At 33.4% G+C, this 20,292-nt stretch overlaps 1 protein-coding gene and 3 long non-coding RNA genes across 4 annotated transcripts in view; 2 read left to right on the top strand and 2 right to left on the bottom strand.

Annotated features, from left to right (window-relative positions):
* The window catches only part of heca (headcase), a 244,899-nt gene that overhangs the window by 22,253 nt on the left and 202,354 nt on the right, over positions 1-20,292 (bottom strand). The window lies entirely within an intron of this gene.
* LOC135848276 (uncharacterized) lies at positions 6,574-7,866 on the bottom strand. The gene is made up of 3 exons (XR_010559342.1): positions 7,711-7,866; positions 7,168-7,221; positions 6,574-7,018 (listed from the first exon to the last, which is right to left on the bottom strand). It is a non-coding gene; the product is annotated as an uncharacterized LOC135848276 (long non-coding RNA).
* On the top strand, positions 11,747-12,336 carry LOC135848442 (uncharacterized). The gene is made up of 2 exons (XR_010559348.1): positions 11,747-11,921; positions 12,011-12,336. It is a non-coding gene; the product is annotated as an uncharacterized LOC135848442 (long non-coding RNA).
* LOC135848160 (uncharacterized) lies at positions 17,815-18,534 on the top strand. The gene is made up of 2 exons (XR_010559320.1): positions 17,815-18,057; positions 18,153-18,534. It is a non-coding gene; the product is annotated as an uncharacterized LOC135848160 (long non-coding RNA).

Here is a 20,292-nt window from a genome sequence, read left to right on the forward strand (position 1 = left end):
TGCTTTTTTAAAAAAAAAAATCTTGAAAATCATAATTTTAATTGGAGTAGGTACCTATCGACTTTTCTATCTCCAAGAAGGGGAGGGATGCATCTCACATAAAATTATTTTCAGACATTAAATTTGCTTTTTACTGAATCTCAAATCCCCTGAATCCAGTAGTCATAAGCTAGACACAATCTCATGATTGTAAACAACAACTTCTGCTCATGCAATTTTCATGATGTAGAACTACTTACATTATTTCTATGATCGAGGAGGGATAGTGACCTCTTCATGAATGCTTGAACATTATGAAATGCCAGGGAGTGCTGCAATTTGACTGTGTAAAGCTTTTCAAAGTGGTAGATAAACTTATTTCGATATTTCTGCAGAAAAACAATCGTACTGCTAACCTTTGTGGGATGTAACTATTTGGTGACAAATATCGAGAAAGAATATCCACGGTGTGATGAACAGATTTGATGGGTGGATTGTAGATTTTCTGAACTTATGTGCTGTTAAGAGCATTTGTGTTCCTTTCAATTCCTGTTTCTGTCATTTCAAGCCTACTTGAGAATATTTCCGTATTATGTACTCTGCGTATTCATACTCTGTTTTTTCGGTTTTTTATTGAGACAAGCGTATCAAATTTTCAAAAACTCGCTCTGGTCCACCCTGCACACACCTTTCATGATTTCATTTTGTGAAAGCTCAACCATCAATATGTTCATCCAAAAATGGGACATGGGTCCCTGTATTTTATACCAACTTTTATCAATGTTTGCCCCTCAAAAAGGGGTGAGGTGTTCTTTGGAATTATGCTTTCACTCATTCATTACATCTCATGAAACTATATCATTCAGTTCAAAGATTGACCCAATCGGGTTTTTTGCTTCCTCGATTTTTGACAATAATCAAATAAATAAGTCTATCATTATCGAGATGGCTTCAAGGGGCTGGGGGGTGAACTGTGAGTAAAAGTGATACTTGTGATGATCTTATTCAGGAAATTGAAAGAATTTTATCATAACATCTCAGGATTTGCTTGGGTGTTTAAGGTTTAAGAATTATGTGATCTCGAGTAAGGAGAAAGTAGTCTCTGCTAAATTGGCCAATCAATGGAGAGGCCCATATAAGATAGTCAAAGAAAAGTTTGCGAATGTTTATGAGCTTGAAGATATCAACAAACCTCGCTACATCATTTGAGAAAACATCTGACACTTGAAGAAATATGATAAAAGCACCAATGACCAGAAACCTAAAATGATCAGTCTCCAGTAGGGTGGTTCATGTAACATTTTTTTTGAAATCTTAAGGTCTTACCCCCTAATTTTGTTCCTTTTGATGAAAAAATGACCCCATAAAAATGTTGAAAAGTAATAATATTTAGAGGTTGTGCACAAGTGTTGAATGTTGAGTGCTACAAGCGCGCGCAAGCACAATGTTAAAAATAATGTAAAAATTGCATCAACATTGTAATTGTTTATTTACTTCGTAATTACTTGTAATTTGTCGTATTATTGAGATACAATGTATGCGTAAAGTCAACAAACAACCTCCGGTGACTTTTAGATTTTTTCTAAGGTGCACCGGGGGAAGTCCGAATTCGGGGTAAGTCAGAAAAACTGCTCTAGCTCTTAGAGGCTTATATCTGCTGAAGCGCTACCCAGGGGTAACTTGAGGGTACTACCCCTACTTCATCACAGCATAAAAAATTTCGCGACCCAGTTTCATTTTACAGGCTTTTCATTGGTTCATTTTTAGTTGCTGTTTTGAATTTGATTTCAAATTGTAATCAGTGTTTTTCAAACTGCTTTTTACCTCAGAAGAAATGATCAGTAAAAGTGATACTATAAGTGAAAGTATTCCTAAAACAATAATGTAAAACCCCAAGTATTCAATTTTTGTTAATTTTCAATTATTCATTATTTATATCGCTTTTTCTGACTTACCCCCTAAATTAGTGCTATGGGGTAAGTCAGAAAAGTGAACATTGATAATTAGGACTCGACTTCATCGATGTGTAATACGTAGAATAATATGTTTTCGAGGTCGTAGAATCCAAATCTGGAATTATTTTTTTTTGTAGGAGTGGGGGCTGAGGCGTGGGGAGGGGGCAATTCTAAATTTTTCGTACATTATTGTGTAATATGTCGATTGATATGTCGCACCTTGGGAGTAATAAGGTGACATCTCAAAAAAAATTGATTTTGATGTTTTTGCATTTTTGGGGCTTGTATGACCCCCCTCAACCAAAAATTACACTTTGAGTTGGGTACAGTATCTGGATCATGTAAAAAACCCAAATGGCCTAACTCAAAATCTCAACAACATTGCAAGTTGTTTAGAGTTATAAGGTGACATCTCAAAAAACTCCACCTTTTTTGAGCAAATTTCGTACATACAAAGTGTTAACAAACAGTTTTGATTGTTTTGAATGTTTGTCAGTTAGAAATAGTCACAAGGAGTGCATTTTTTATTGGTTTGTACTGAATGGGAAAAATTTTTTAATTTGATCATTTTTCAGAAAAATCAATTTGCACATATCATGAAATTTTAGTTTTTTGAGAAAAACTCAAAAACTAAGCACTCTAGAAAAAAACTAACAACATTATGTCGATTGGAAATTTAATTCTCTACAACTTTGTTAACATGAAATTTTTTTTGGACGCTTCCTTTCGCCTCCACATCAACTTTAATGAAAGGTGCTAACTCAAAATGTTTTCCAAACATTGAAATATTTCCTCTTTAAGATTTTATTTTTCAAAGTGTTCTTATGCTAAATGAAGGTAGGATACCAGATCTTTAAAATGAGGTGCTATTCATTCCTCACAATTAATTATAAGTTGATAAAAATAATGAATCAAGTTTTGAAAAAAAAGAAAATCACTCTCCTGTAAAATTTCACTTTTTTGAGATGTCACCTTATTACTCCCGAGGTGCGATGTTTTCGAGGTCGTAGAATCCGAATCTGCAGTTATTTTTTCTGTAGGAGTGGGGGGTGAGGCGTGGGGAGAGGGAAAATTTCGAATTTTTCGTACATTATTGTGTAATATGTCGAATAATATGTTTTCGAAATCGTAGAATCCGAATTTGGAGTAATTTTTTTTTGTAGGAGTGGAGGGTGAGGCGTGGGGAAAGGGAAAATTTCAAATTTCTCCTACATTATCGTGTTATATGTCGAATAATATATTTTCGAGGTCGTAGAATTCGAATCCGGAGTCATTTTTTATGGTGAAGGTGGAAGGTGAGTCGTAGGTTCGCATGGGTGGGGCCCTCTCCCCAAACGGTGATACTTGAATAGCACTCGACCCTAAAAACTAGCTCAAGATTCGAATTCTGCGACCTTGAACACATATCAACCAACATGTTACACAATATTATAGGCAAAATTTGAAATTTCTCCTCTCTTTTTGACTCGCCTCATACCCCTGCGAAAAAATAATCCCAGATTCGAATTATACAACCTCAAAAACACATCAATCGACATATTACACATTAATATAGGCAAAATTTGTAATTTACTCTCTCTCCCCTTGACTCACCTCCCACCCCTACAAAAAAATATCTCCAGATTCGAATTCTACGACCTCGAGAACACATTATTCAACATATTACACGATAGTGTAGGAAAAATTTGATATATTACCTCTCCCCACGCCTCACTTCCCTCTCCTACAAAAAAAAAATAACTCCAGATTCGAATTCTACGACCTAGAAAATATATTATTCGACATATTACACAATAATGTAGGGAAAATTCGAAATTTTCCCTCTCCACACACCTCACTCCCTACTCCTACAAAAAAAATAACTGCAGATTCGGATTCTACGACCTTGAAAACATATCAATCGACATATTACACAATAATGTACGAAAAATTTGGAATTGCCCCCTCCCCAGGCCTCACCCCCCACTCCTACAGAAAAAATAACTCCAGATTTGGATTCTACGACCTCGAAAACATGTTATTCGACATATTGCGCATCCATCAGGGTCGAATCCTAATAATTCCATTTAATTCTGTAGATTTTCAAGTGGGGTAAGTCAGAACAAGTTACATTTTATTCGATTGTGCGAAAGCTACTGCGACAATCGCGTTGAAATTTTTACCATAGGTTAAGAACCCTTATGGGAACCTACATACCAAATTTCAGCCATATTGGTTCATTAGTAGGAGAGTAACAGCTGATCAAAGTTGAAATTGTGAAAAAACGTTCTGACTTCCCCCGGTGCACCTTATTTGAATACCCGATTCTCTATTCGTTTATCATTACCTATCACCATTTTACGTTTTTCCTTTCACATTATGAAGATTTTCTTTTTGTTTGATTAATGTACACATTTTTGTATTTGTAAATATGTTTGAATAAGGTAAGTGCAGCTAATTACGCCACATTGGCAATTACGCCACTACCGCGGTTCTCATGGTAAATGGGTAGATGGCACCATGTGACGATTTTTAGGTGATTGTACTGTTAAAGCCAAGGTATGTAGGAAAACCAAAAATATCACCGGACTGGATAATTTTCTGATCTGTGGCTCGCTTTTTCATTTTGATGCCAAAAAAACCTCATGTTAAATTGATTACAGTTTGGAAACTTGCTGTAACTTGTAATAAGGGTGAAAAAAATTTTTGAAGATATGTTTCCTGTAGTAAATTTAATGCCAATTTCAATGCGATAAACAGTTTTTTGTTATTTCTCAAAGTAAGTATCATAATGTTGAAAAATGTACTAAAGTACCAATGTTATAAATTACGCCACTTTAACAAAACTCTTTCAGGACTTTCACATATTTGACCAAAATGCTTAGAAATAATTTTTAGCTATGTTTTTATCAATAATTTTAAATATTTGGGGGGGGGTGGGGGGAGAGTGGCATAATTATCTGCATATGTTGATGAATACACCACTTTGGTGAATAATTTTCAGAAATGGAGGGGTGGGATAGGGGGAGGGGTAAAGGAAAAATTTTGTTTATGGAAAGGTAGCCAATAAGATACCCAAAATGCCAAATGATTTTTACCTATGTTTTCATAGATTTTAAATAGTTTTTTGGGGTGGTGGCGTAATTACCTGCACGTGTTGATAATTACGCCACTTCTGTGAATAATTTTCAGGAGGGGATGGGTGGTATTGGGGGAGGGGTAAGAAAAGAAATTTTTTTGTGAAAGGTAGCCAATAAGATGTACTTTGAGGTGGTTCATTCACATTTTTGCCAAAGATGCATTTTAACCCCACTAAATGACCTCAAACCTTAGCGTGGCGTAATTAGCTGCACTTACTTACCTTACATCTTTTATTTCAAATTGTGCATCTTATTTTATTACACAATACTTCCCACGACGGCGCCGCAGGAAACGCAACAAAGCTCGACGGGGTTGATTCTACACAACTTTACTGAGAGTGGCATCCCCACTACAACTTACTAAGTGATACCAATTTTTTGGGGTTTTTTAAAACAACTATTCCAAAGTATTGATTATGATTTTTCAGCTGTAGAATTCATTTGAACCCGAATTATGGAATTTAGAAATCAAAAAATTCCATTTTTACCAAGTAATAGCTTTTAAATAATTAATAACAGTTGATAAAATATCAACTTGACGTGCTGAATCTTATAAAATATTCATATTTCAACATAAATTTATCCCATAAATTTTTTCCCTTTGGTTTCCAAGTAGAATAGAATAACACAACCTCAAATTCATACACGTACTTTTTTCTTTACTTTTCAAATCTTTTGTATGTATTTTCACCTTCAGTGATCTTCAGAATTGAAAAATTGTCGTTGACTCATCAATTCATCATTAATAACATCTTGAAAAGTCCACCAAGGACTAGACTTACTTACTCGTATCATGCATTGTAGAGAGGATAACGTGTTGTAATCTGATTCCTACATGCCAAATCCGTCTGTAATTCCTACTTTTAAAACCTATACCACAGTCTAAAACCATGGCTGAGCCCCCCACCCCCTCCAACCCACGGTTTTGTGAATCCCGTCACAAAATTTTCACAGCTGTAAATCATCATAAACATTTTTGCTAACTGGATTTGATTTTTGTTTGCAAGTTTGTAAAAAATAAGACGAAAAACTTATTAAAATAAAGAGTTTACTGCGACTTTGACGAGAAAAAAAAACAAGATTTCTTGGAAATTTCCATAAAAAAAAGAAACAGTCATTTAGATAATTTTCACTTCTGACAACAAACACATTTTTCTTGGGAATTTTGAAAAATAGGACAAAACCCTTTCCAATCGATTTGTGCACGATAACTACCAAATTTTAGCCTTCTAAATAAATTATTGATGAAATTTTGATTTTTTTCAATTTCTGGCCCAATGATTTTCAATTAACCAGAAATCGAAAAATGCATTTTCAAACCTGAATGTTTTCTCCATTTTCTTTCAATTTGGCTTTGTACAGTTTAAAAATTTCTTTATCAATGGGGATATCTCTTTCATTAGGAGATCCTACGATTCGAACTTGTGACAGGCAAATGGAGAAAAAAAATCGCACCTCTCTTCAATGTATACTTCTTCAATACAATTTTCCAACCATTAATTCAAATAATGAAAAAAATCTAATATTCTGATAAGATTTTATTGCAGTAGATCAGAATACGTTTTGACAAACAAACATTACACTGAACATCTCACAGATTAACAGGTAATGTAATTTATATGTAGTAGAATAAATACTCGTCGAATAAGTTTACCAAAACTATACGCTACAGACTACTATTAATACGAGTATGAGTATAAAAATCAATCAAAAACGCACATCGACGATCACCAGCTAATAGAGAATATTCCCAGGTTGAGACTAAATCCTTTCTTCGAAACTTCCGAATCGTCACCATCGGCCCCTTGAAGAGCTTTTTTCGTGACTTCTACATTATTTTCATCGATTCTGGTAACAGTGTAGCCGTCGTATCCTGGAACGCTTTGGCTCTCGCCAACTTTCATCGCTTTGACGGATTGCTTGACGGCGTCTTTTATTTCGTCAATTCCAACATTGTCAGCCATTCTAATGGAAAGAAAAATAGCATAAATACATTTTTTATAAGTTCAAGTAGGTATAGGTAGACACTGCACACGTTTTACAAAAAATCTGAAGGTGAAAAAATCGATTCATTTTAAATTTTATAGCAATAGAAAATTAAATGCCATGCTTACTTTTTATTTGTGTGAGGTAGATTGGTACTTCAACAAAGAATAACTGATTAAAATCTAAGGAAAAAAACACAAAAAATTATTAAGACATGTAAGTAAATAGATCTTGGTTAACTTTTTCAATTTTTTTTTTTTTTTTTTGCAGTCTCTTACTATTGTAGTAACGAAATATCATTTTGGAAAAAATATTTTAAGAAAACAATTGCAAAATTTCGAAAGTATTTATACTGAAAACTTCACTTGGAGATTCAAGCAGAAAACGATTTAATTTTAATCTGTTCAGGTCCAGAAAGATCTAATCCAATCCAAACTCAGATCAAATTGTTCCGTGGAGGGTTTGAATCAGATCTGATTGATAAATATCATTATTCAAAAATTAATTTTCAACAGAAAAAAATAATAAGAAAATTTACAAAAAAAATATGTACCTATTTCTCATTCCAAAAAATCGAATAAAAAACACAAATTCATCAAATCAAAATAAAAAAAAATAGAAAATGATACGAAAAGGAAAAAAAAGCAAACGAATTATAAAATAACACTTACCGCAAACGTAGAGTTTCGATGAGAACAATAAAGCAAACTTGTTCAAAAGTCGTCAACCGAAACCAAAACAGTAATAACTTGATCGGTTCAATGCCACACTTTTATACTCGTAATTCAATAGGGAAAATTTCAAAGGAGGGGTATTAGGTCTAGGTAGGTCTACGCATTTTTTCGAAATGGAAAATATTAATGATGACGTGTCTTCATGATAACACAGAAAATTAACGTTGAGAATAAACATTGAAAAGTCCAAGACTAGATAACAAAAATATGTATCAACGTGTTGAATAAATACCTATTAGCGTCATTGTAATTGTCATTAATTTTCGAAGAAATTCTGAACTTCGGCTCGTACAAATAATACGTGTTAGCTTGGCTTTTGGAACGAGGTACGCATTATGTATTTCAATTTCATCGAATACAAAGTCAGCTGAAAAATTCAACCAACAACGCGAAAAAATCCAATAGGTATGTAGGTATCGTGATGAAAATAAATATTTTTGAGCATTTTTGAAGAATTTTAAGCACCAAACCTGGTCATCATTTTGGTAATTTTTTAAAACGTTTTGTGGACCTAATATCAAAATAGGTTGAAATTTCGCAAGAATCGCAAATATCTCGACGAAAATATTTTTTGAGCATTTTTTAAGAATTTTGAGCCATAATAATAATTATTATTGCATTATGATTTTCAGAGTATTTGAAAATGTGTCACACGACCTACCAAAATTGGTTAAAATTTGGCTGAAATTTCAAATATTCATACGATAATGTTTTTTGGACATTTTCATCAATTTTGAGCTCAAAATATGTAGAATCAAGATTTCTGCGATTTTTGAAAAAGTGTCTCGCAATCTCTTAAAATGGATTGAAAAAAAAACTCAAATATTTTCATCAAAACTTTTCTTTAACATTATCGAAAGATTTTGAATCCAAAATTGACTCAATTTTACGATTTTTTTCTTAAAGGCTTCCGAAGTGGATTGCAGGCAGTTTCAATCCGTTTTGGAGCCTCCGGCGGCTTTTTAGAAACTTCTGTTTGTCAAAAAATGCCACAAAATCTATCCTGATTAGGTTTCAAAAATCTTCATGGAGGCTCCAGTAATTTCCAAAAAATTGCTGGAGGCTCCAAAACAGCTTGAAATCCACCAACAGTCGACTTCATGGCACATTAAAATTAGTTTGTGGAATGAATTTCGGTTTTCCAACTGCCTTTGACGAAATTTTAAGTTTCAAAAATCTGCTGGAGGCTCCAACAATTTCCAAGCAGTCGCTGGAGGCTCCAAAACGACTGAAAATCCTCCTGCAGTCGACTTCATAGCGAATCAAAATTAATTACAGAATGAATTTTCACTTTCCAACCATATTCGAAGAAATTTTGTGGAAATATCCAGTTTCAAAAATCTACTGGAGGCTCCAGTACATTCCAAAAAGTCACTGGAGGCTCCAAAACGACTAAAAATCCACTAGCAATCGACTTCATAGCGAATTGAAATGAAATTTTGTGGAAAAATCAAGTTTCAAAAATCTGTTGGAGGCTCCAGTAATTCCAAAAAGTCGCTGGAGGCTCCAAAACGACTGAAAATCCACTTGCAGTCGACTTCATAGCGAATCAAAATTAATTACAGAATAAATTTTCACTTTCCAATCATATTTGATGAAATTTCGTGGAAATATCCAGTTTCAAAAATCTACTGGAGGCTCCAGTACTTTCTAAAAAAGTTACTGGAGGCTCCAAAACGACTGAAAATCCACTTGCAGTCGACTTCATAGCGAATTGAAATAAAATTTTGTGGAAAATCCAGTTTCAAAAATCTACTGGAGGCTCCAGTAATTTCCAAAAAGTCGCTGGAGGCTCCAAAACGACAGGAAGTCCACCTAGAATCGACTTGACAGCATGTTAATAAATTGACGTGCAGAGTGAATCTCGGATTTTCAACTCTGTTCGGTGAAATTTTATGGAAATTTCGAGCATTGAAAATCTGCTGGAGGCTCCAGTACGATCCAAAAAATCACTGGAGGCTTCAAAACGTCTAGAAATCTACCTGCAGTCAACTTCATAGCGCATTGAAATTAGTTTGCAGAGTGAATTTCGGCTTCCCAACTTCATTTGATGAAATTTTGTGAAAATTTTGAATTTTAAAAATCGTCTGGAGGCTCCAGTAATTTCCAAAAATTTGCTGGGAGCTCCAAAAAGACTTGAAATTCATCTGCAGTCGACTTCATATAGCTTATTGAAATCAGTTTACAGAATGAATTTCTGCTTCCTAATTCCATGGAGGCTCCAGAAACTTTCAAAAAGTCGCTGGAGTCACCAAAATGACTCGAACCCACCTGCAGATGACTTGATAGCGTGTTAAAATTAAAGTGCAGAGCAAATTTTGGATTTCCAACCCCGTTCGGTAAAATTTTATGGTAATTTTGAGAGTTGAAAAATCTGCTGGAGGCTTTAATAAAATCTAAGAAGTCGCTGGAGGCTCCAAAACGACTTGAAATTTATCTGCAGTCGACTTCATAGCGTATTGAAATTAATTTACAGATTGAAATTCGGCTTTCCAACTTCATTTGATAAAATTTTATGGAAATTTCAAGTTTCAAAAATCTGCTGGAGGCTCCAAAATGACTTAAACCCACCAGCAGTGGACTGAATAGCGTGTTTAAGTTGAAGTGCAGCGTGAATTTTGGATTTCCAACGTCGTTTGATGAAATATTGTGGAAATTTCAAGTTTCAGAAATCTGCTGAAGGCTCCAGAACTGTTCAAAACGGTTTGAAACCATTTCCAATCAATTTTGGCAGGTCAAAAATTGAGTCAATTCCAAATTTCAATTTTCTAGGTCAATTTGGTAAAATTTTGATTTTTTTCACCATTTTTGGCCCAATTTTGATTTTCAAAAATTCACCAAAAATCGAAAAATGCACTTTGGCATTCGAAATTTTAACTGGTGATGAATTTTTGCACGCTCTTTCGATATAGCTTTGTCCAGTTCAAAAAATGTCGAGCAAGTCCTACATTGAAAAGCAAAAACTGCGTTTTTTGAGGGGAGGGGGGCGCAATTATTCCTTTTGTCATAGATGACGGATTATTATGATATTAAGAAAAAATTAACCACAATTCAAGCTGCAATTTTTTTCAAAAATATTCAAAAAAAGTTTTGATTTTTTCACGAAATTTCAATTTATTTTTGATATTATTTTTTCAACAATTTCGAAAATTGTGACCAAATCTTGAGCTTAAAATTCTTTAAAATTGCTTAAGAACATTTTGGTTGAAATTTTTAAATTTTTCAGAAAATTCTATCCTGTTTTGAAAAGTTGTAGGTACGATACTTTTTTAAAAAAAAAGAAATCCTAAGAATCATGATCCAATTTTGGACTCAATGGTGCCCATTGTTTGGTAGATATTTCAATCACGTTCAAAATGTTCCGCGTTAATTTTTCTATATTTCAACGACGATTGATTCTTGATAAACTTAGAACAAAATCTGTACATCGTTCTCAGAAATATTTAACACATATTTAATACTTCAAATTCTCTGTAATTAATTATCAGAGGAAGTATCGACACAATTGTGGAATATCCTGTATACCATCACTGATACTAATTCAAATTGCTCGTTAAATTTCTCAACGTTCCAATAAAAATGTGCGTAATCGAATACCGATAGGCACAGATAGGTTCTGCTCACCATATTTACATTTCACAACGAATAACACGTGTAATTTTCCGGAATTCTATCTCGATTATTGCTTCATTTATAGATAAATATTGTCCAACGTCATGTTCTCAAAACCAATGATCTAAAAAATACCTACTCTCTTCTATTGCTCAAACATTCGTTTATGGAGTACAAAGTCAAAAACATGCATACGTATTTTTCCACTACTCAATGTGAAAAACTTCGACTTGCATTGAACTTTCCCCCAAGAACGGTTTAAAGGTTCATTAAACACTGTTTCATTGAGGACAAAATTGCAACATTGAAATGAAAATGTAGCCAACGCACTCATAACACATATTAAATGAATTGGAACCTGGCCAAAATTAAAAACATCAGGTTGTAAAGTACAGAGATTAATTTTTCAAAATGTACTTATACATTAACGTAGATTTATTCATTAGTTGCTGTGTAGTGTGTACTCGTTTTTACGTGAAAGTGTTTATTAATCTTTCAAACGACGAGTGGAAAAATCCAACAAAACATGAAGTCAGGTAGAGTTTACCTGTCCAAGCATCAGTACTTTTTAAAAATTCAGAATCATAATTATACTAAATTAGAATAATAATCATAAATGTTTTAGCACAATTGACACTCATTCATATTATCGCATTCGTCCTATTGATTGAACTATTAACTGACAATGTAGGCGGTGATAAATACAAATGTCGTAGAGAAGAAAAAAAATTTTCGGATGAATATACTTGTTGGGATAATTGCCGGAATTTCTGCAAAGGGAATACTGGCCATGTTGCTAAATGTAACTTTTTTGCATGCGTATACGATGGACTTTGTTTATGTGATGAAGAACGTTACAGAAATATAAGTTATCCTGAGTATTTGAATAAGAAGAAGAAGAACCGTTGAAAATGTTTTATAAATACATTTATGTAGATCAAGAGAAAAGTTCATCTGTTTCAACATTTTTTGAGAAATTATTAAAAACAGTATTGAGAACCACTGAAACGATTTAGAAAAATGGGTAAATTTACAAGTACATATAATTGAGAAATGTAATCGCGATTGCATAAAATTTGGCCAAGGTGACTCTAAACACAGGCACAAAATTATTACAGGCAGAGTACAGCAAGTAGTACCTTCAATTCATTAAAAAATTTGAAAAAAAAATTGATCAAAATTATCAAAACTGCATAAAATTTGGTCAAAAGTTATTCACAAAATAAAAAGCTTTCTAAAAATGTGTATTTCTTAAAAAGTCAATCTAAATGATTACGACTGTATGAAATTTTATCAAAATTGCCTAAAATACAAATTTGTTCGAAATTATTTTTTTGTTTTTAAAAAGAAATGAAAAATTAAAAAAAAAATTGAAGCTCTGAAAAAAATTTAATAGATAAATAAAAAGGTTTAAAGTTCAATCTGATAATGGGAAAATCAAGAATTTCGAGTTTAGCAAAAATCGAGACATTATTGCAACTCTGACAAAATAATGCCATTTTTTTGTTTTTAGCAATTTTGACAAAAAATGACTTTTTTCTCCAATTTTGGCAAAAATCACTTTTTTTTGCAATTTTGACAAAAAATGACCTTTTTTTGCGATTTTGACAAAAAAAAATGACATTTTTTGCAATTCTGACAAAAAATGACTTTTTTTTGCAATTTTGACAAAAATGACTCTAATGACTCTTTTTTGCAATTTTGACAAAAAATGACTTTTTACTGCAATTTTGACAAAAAAATGACATTTTCTGCAATTTTGACAAAAATTATCTACCTTTTTGCAATTTGGACAAAAAAATTACTTTTTTCTGCAATTTTGCCAAAAATCACTTTTTTGCAGTTTTGACAAAAAATGACCTTTTTTTGCGATTCTGACAAAAAAAATGACATTTTTTGCAATTCTGACAAAAAATGACTTTTTTTTGCAATTTTGACAAAAATCACTTTTTTTTGCAATTTTGACAAAAAATGACCTTTTTTTGCGATTTTGACAAAAAAAAATGACATTTTTTGCAATTCTGACAAAAAATGACTTTTTTTTGCAATTTTGACAAAAATGACTCTAATGACTCTTTTTTGCAATTTTGACAAAAAATGACTTTTTACTGCAATTTTGACAAAAAAATGACATTTTCTGCAATTTTGACAAAAATTATCTACCTTTTTGCAATTTGGACAAAAAAATTACTTTTTTCTGCAATTTTGCCAAAAATCACTTTTTTGCAGTTTTGACAAAAAATGACCTTTTTTTGCGATTCTGACAAAAAAAATGACATTTTTTGCAATTATGACAAAAATTACTTTTTTTTTACAATTTGGACAAAAATTACCCTAATGACTCTTTTTTGCAATTTTGACAAAAAATGACTTTTTACCGCAATTTTGACAAAAAATGACATTTTCTGCAATTTTGACAAAAATTACCTTTTTGCAATTTGGACAAAACAATGACTTTTTTCTGCAATTCTGGCAAAAAATGGCTTTTTTTTTGCAATTATGACAATAATCATCTACTTTTTTTTGCAATTTGGACAAAAATCACTCTAATGACTCTTTTTTGCAATTTTGACAAAAAAATGACTTTTCGCTGCAATTTTGCCTAAAATCACTTTTTTGCAGTTTTGACAAAAAATGACTTTTTTTCTTGCAATTTTCACAAAAAAATTACCTTTTTTTGCAATTTTGACAGAAAACAACTTTTTTTTTTGCAATTTTGACAAAAAATTACTGTTTTTTTGCAATTCTGACAAAACATGATTTTTTTTCTGTAATTCCCTATTGACAATTTCAACATGGAAAAAAGCTAGCAAAAAAGCTAGCACAGCATGCCAGCATGACTGGGACCCTTTTTTCCACGTTTGCTAGCACACTATGCTAGCACTCGCATGCTAGCAAAATACTAGCATGATTGTGCTAGCATAGTGTGCTAGCAAACGTGGAAAAAAGGGTGCCAGTCATACTAGCACGCTGTGCTAGCTTTTGGCTAGCAATGTGCCAGTGAACACTTGCTGGCATTACTCTAGCATTCGCCTGCTAGCAAAATACTGGCATGCTTGTGCTAGCTTAATGTGCTAGCAAAGATGGAAAAAAGGGTGCCAGTCATGCTAGCATACTGCGCTAGCATATTTCCTAGCAATGTGCCAGGGAATACATGCTGGCAAAATACTGGCACCTTTGTGTTAGCATAGTGTGCTAGCAAAAGTGGAAAAGGAGGTCCCAGAAGTGCCCCCTACTGATTGGTACCAAAAATTGGTCTTTAGACCTTCTATGCTAGCACGGTGCTAGCAACACTCTAGCCTGAGATGCCAGTGTCAGCTGAGTGCACTGAGTAATGAACTTCTTACTCTTAATCACATAAGAAACCATTTTAGCTTATATGCAAGTTGACTACATACTTCATCTAAGAGAAGTAAAGTATACCACAAGAGCAGGCAATGCTAGCAAAGTGCTAGCATCATGCTAGTGTTAGGATGGGGAAAATGCAGGTAATGTGTGATGCATAAAATAAAACCAATTTTAAATGTACAGAAGAATTTACAAAAAATGGAAATTTTGGCGACATTAAAAAGTTCAAAAGCTTAAGTATCTATGGAAAAAATTGTGTCCGCAAAAAATTATTTTTACTATTTTTAATGATTTTTTGAGAAAAAAAATTGAAAAATTGATCATTTCAAGAAGTTGCAGGTAATATGGGGAACTAGTAAAAATTACAAAAAAATGAATTTCAAAAAGGAAAAATGTATTTTTTTAGTAATTACCTACACATGTCACACACAATAAACAATTTTTTTTTTAAAATGATTTTTTGATATATTTTTTTTAACCCTGTTGAAAATTCACTGAAAAGTTGCAGGTAATATGGAGTACTTGTAGAAATGAAATTAAAGAAAAAGACAAACAAGAAAAACAATTTTCATCCACCATTTTTACAAATGACAGTCATTTGGACTTTTCTCAGACTTTTTTGGTCTAGAAAAATATCAAAAATCTACAAAATAAAAAACAACAACAAAGTTTCCCATATTACCAGAACGTGAAAATTTCAACATCAAAAATATACTTTTGTTTCTTTATGAAAAACGACTCACTTAAAAAGTTAATTATGAAAAAGGCAGCAAAATCGCGTTGTTCATTGTGGCACTTCTTAAAATTTCAGAAAAACGTGAAATAGTGTCAGCAAAATACGAATAAAATGCTAGGGCATGTGTGCTAGCGTGAACCTAGCGTACTTATGTGAGACAGATGCTATGATGCTAACATTTGAATGCTAGCATAAACCCAGCATATTAATGCAAGTAAAATGCTATCTAAAAGTGAAGTAGTGCTAGTAAAATGCTAGCATGTGTGTGCTAGTGTGATGCCCGCATGTAATGCAAGTAAAATGCTATCTAAATATGAAATATTGCCAGCATAATGCGAGTGAAACGCTAGGGTGTATGTGCTAGCTTGAACCTAGCATTCTGATGCGAGTAAAATGCTAACATTTGAATGCTAGCATGAACCTAGCATACTGATGCGAGTAAAATGCTATTTAAAAGTGAAATATTGCTAGCAAAATGCGAGTAAAACGCTAGCGTGTGTGTGCGCTAGCATGAACCTAGCATACTTATTCCAGAAAAATGCTAACATTTGTACACTATACACTAGCATGAACCTAGTATACTGATGCGAGTAAAATGCTATCTAAAAGTGAAGTAGTGCTAGCAAAATGCGAGTAAAACGCTAGCGTGTGTGTGCTAGCATGAACCTAGCATACTTATGCCAGAAAAATGCTAACATTTGTACGCTAGCATGAACCTAGCATACTGATGCGAGTAAAATGCTATCTAAAAGTGAAGTAGTGCTAGCAAAATGCGAGTAAAATGCTAGCATATGTGTGCTAGTGTGATGCCCGCATGTAATGCAAGTAAAATGCTATCCCAGAATGGTATTGTACTAGCAAGATGCTAGCATCATGCTAGCTCATGTGTGCTAGCTCACCTCATGCTAGCATAACACCAGTGGAATGTGACTGATGCTAATGATATGCCAGCTTTGCTAGCATAATGCTAGGAAAATTGTCAACAGGGTTCTGACAGAAAACGAGTTTTTTTGAAATTTTGACAAAAATCACTTTTCTGCAATTTTGACAAAAAAATGATTTTTTTCTGCAATTTTGAAGCTACAGAACTTTTTTGTATATTTCGAGTACTTTTTGCACCTTTTTTTTAATAAACAGATTTTTTTGCAATTTTCGGCATGCAGAAAAAAATTTGCGGTTTTAAGAAAAAAACAGCTCTTATTTCTGCAATTTTTTGGCAATTATATAAAAAGTAAATTTGTTTACGGTTTTGGCAAAATGAGAGCTTTCTTGCAAACTTTTACTTTAACAAAAGCATCAATGTTTTGTAGCTTTTTTTGGCGAAAAACCTGATTTTTTTGTTGGAAATTTTCTTAAAATTTTCACAGACAACTGCATTTTTTGGTCTATATTTTGGCACAAAGCCAGACATTTTAGCAGTTTTCGCAAAAAAATCTTATTTTGCAATTTCCAACATTTATTTGCGATTTTGGCACAAAATAAAACTTCTGGTAAAAAAAGACAATAAAAAGACATTTCAGAAATGTAGTGGAAAAGAGTGACTTTTTTTTACAGTTTTAGCACAACAATGAGCCTTTGACGATTTTATCAAATATATGACTTTTCGACAATTTTGGCAAAAAAATGTTTTTACAATTTTGGCAAGAAGAGTCATTTTTGCAATTTCAACAAAAAGCAGAGCTTGTTAGCAATTTTCGCGATTGAAAGACTTTTTTTCTTAAAATTTTGGCCAAACATGACTTTTTTCTTTTACAGAAAAAACAGCTCTTTCCGCAATTTTAACACAATAAAAAGAACATTATTCAACAATTATAACAAAACAATGCTTATATTTATTTGAAATTATGGCAAATGAGGACTTTTTTTTTGAAATTTTAGCAAAAGAAGACTATTTGTCAATTTTGACAAAAAAAGGACTGTTTTACAATTTTAGCAAAAAAAGATTTTTTTGGCAGTTTTGACAACACAAAAAATGGCCTTTTTCCAATTTTGACAAGAAGCAGCAACATTTTGTAATTGTGGCAATAAAAGGACTTTATTTTTGCAACTTTGCCAAAAAAAAACTTTTTTGCGCTTTTTGCGAGAAGCAAACTTCTTATTTACAATTTTGCAATTTCGCGAAAAAATAATGACTAATTTTAAAATTTGACAAAAAACATTTGCTGCTTTTTGTCAGAATTGCAATAAAGCAGAATGTTTTTCTTTTTTGGTAAAAAAAAAACAACAACAAAAGTTTCTGACGACGTCCAACTAATTTGTTGCTTTTCGTTCTCTCTTCAACTGAAATGATCTCATGGCCGAAAACCCAATAAAAAACTCTATACGAATCGCGTTCATTTTACATTTCAAATAAGGCACCTATTTTTTTACTAGCCGAGAAAAAGTTCGACTCGCATTGAACTTCGCTCCTAAATGAATTGGAACGTGACGAAAATTAAAAGTACAGTAGTGGAATTACCTCTTTAAAAAATGCATAAACTCGGACTCATTCAGTACTAAGTATAGTTATGTACCAACTCGCATTTACGTGGAAGTGTTGATTAATCTTTTAAAAAACAATCGAATAATTCAACAAAACATGAAAATAGGTAAGTTGCCAGTTACGATCTGTATCTAATTTTTGTTTCATCCAGGTGAATTGTAATGCCTAAACATAAATTACCTACTCGTATTCGTGTTTTAGCACAATTGTCATTCATTCATATTTTCGCATTCGTCCTGTTGATTGAACTACTCGACAATGTAGTCGAATCCGGAAAAATCGCGAACTGTTATGATGCGCTCGAGCAGTATATAAGTCAAGATGCCTGTTGGTTGTGGTGCCCGAGATATTGCATACCTTCATGTAACTTTTATGAATGCTCATTTGATGGGTCTTGTTTATGTGATATAGAACGTTGGAGGGAATACCATAATTATGGATGAGTGGGAGGAACAGGAGGAGGAGAAGGAGGAGGAGGAGGAGGAGGAGGAGATCCATCATTGGTGAAAAGATGAAACCTTCGGATTGAAATATGCACGTGGTGTTTTGTTTAATTCAAAATAAACGATTGATGAAATTAAAATATCAAAATTTATTCCTCAAAATACTTTTCAATGTACTTACATAATATGGTAGGTATAAACTTGGAAATATCTGACGTGAAAAATCAGTGCTCATTAATTTAAAGTCCCCGAGATCAAATATCCATTGATTTTTCGGATTCGAACATTCAGAATTACCCTGGCTCTTCATTTGGAAAAAATTTCGTCACCTATTGATGTACAAATGATTGATATCTATATCTAATCTAATGATGTAACTTTTAATCAAATATGATCGCAATATCATTAAATTTTGCAAAAGAGGTCTAGATTTTGAAAAATTCAACTAGAATTAATATAGTTAACAAAAAATTATCTAACAATTACTGAAAATAGAGAAAAAGTCATAATACTGTGAAAAAGTTGCCAAAAACACAGACTGATTCAGGATGATTTCCCCTTGACATTACAAATCATTTCGGATCTTGGGGGGGGGGAGTACTTTGTGAGGTAGCCCGTGCACTTGCTAAGGGCTTCTCACTAGCCACTCTTATTGGACTTAAGAATGTTAAGATAATTATTACTAATTAGAATACGCTATGAATTGAGTTAAATGGGTATATTTTGGATGGGTACTTTTCATAGTTTCATTTATTTTTTTGGTCATATTTGTAAATTAAATACAGTGAAAGCTCCTTACAACGCTCTGCAAGGGACTGAAAAAAAAGAGCATTATAAGCCAAAACGCGTTATAAGCAAAAGTCTCGTTTTAACGCTGGTGAGTGTAATACCACAAATTATCTTTTTAAAGCAAAAAGACAAAGCTGTGGGGATTGGATTTTGGTTTTGGGATTAAAATTTATTCATTCTGGGGACAGTTTTGCAAGATCCAGGCAGGGGTACTGCAAGGTAGTGTGCTCAGTCCCCTCTTTTACCTGCTATATACTCAAGATCTCCCAATTGATGATACTACCACCATGGCAACGTTTGCAGATGATACTGCAATTTCGCCTGTGGGCAGAGACCAAAGTAGTGCCAACAAAATACTTCAAAAGTCACTAGAAAAAATTCATAACTGGACTAGGAAGTGGAGGATCGCCCTGAATCACCAGAAGTCGAGGCATGTCCTCTTCACTCTTTGTCATGCTAACAGCTCAATGAGGGTTTATCTCACCAGCGAGCCAATACCACAGGCTGACTCGGCTAAATACCTGGGAATGCACATGGACTCCAGATTATCATGGAAGGTCCATGTAAAAATGAAGTCCAACCAGATGAAAAAAAAGGTGCTGTAACTTTATTGGCTGATTGGAAGGCACTCGGAGTTGGACCTGAGCTGCAAAGTCCTGGTCTACAAGCAGATTATCCGACCGATCTGGACATATGGTCTGGTGCTATGTGGCAGTGCAAAGAAGTCTAATCATCAGATGATACAGAGAAAGGCAAAATGTAACACTGAGAATGATCGTAAATGCATGCAGATTCTCATGCAATGACAATAACCATGCAGACTTGAATATCCCATACGTGGATGAAGTACGAGAATATTACGCGGATGCCCACGAGAAGTGCCTGCACAGTCACATCAACACTGGAGCAATCCAGCTGCTGCACCCTCATGGGGCTCGGAGGCTATGGAGAAGCAAGCCTTTGGATTATAGTTAGAACTACCTGTATTAGGGATCAGATTCTCATGCAATGACAATAACCATGCAGACTTGAATATCCCATACGTGGATGAAGTACGAGAATATTACGCGGATGCCCACGAGAAGTGCCTGCACAGTCACATCAACACT

This window comes from Planococcus citri, chromosome 5 (assembly GCF_950023065.1).
Source record: "Planococcus citri chromosome 5, ihPlaCitr1.1, whole genome shotgun sequence".
NCBI classification, from domain to species: Eukaryota; Metazoa; Arthropoda; class Insecta; order Hemiptera; family Pseudococcidae; genus Planococcus; species Planococcus citri.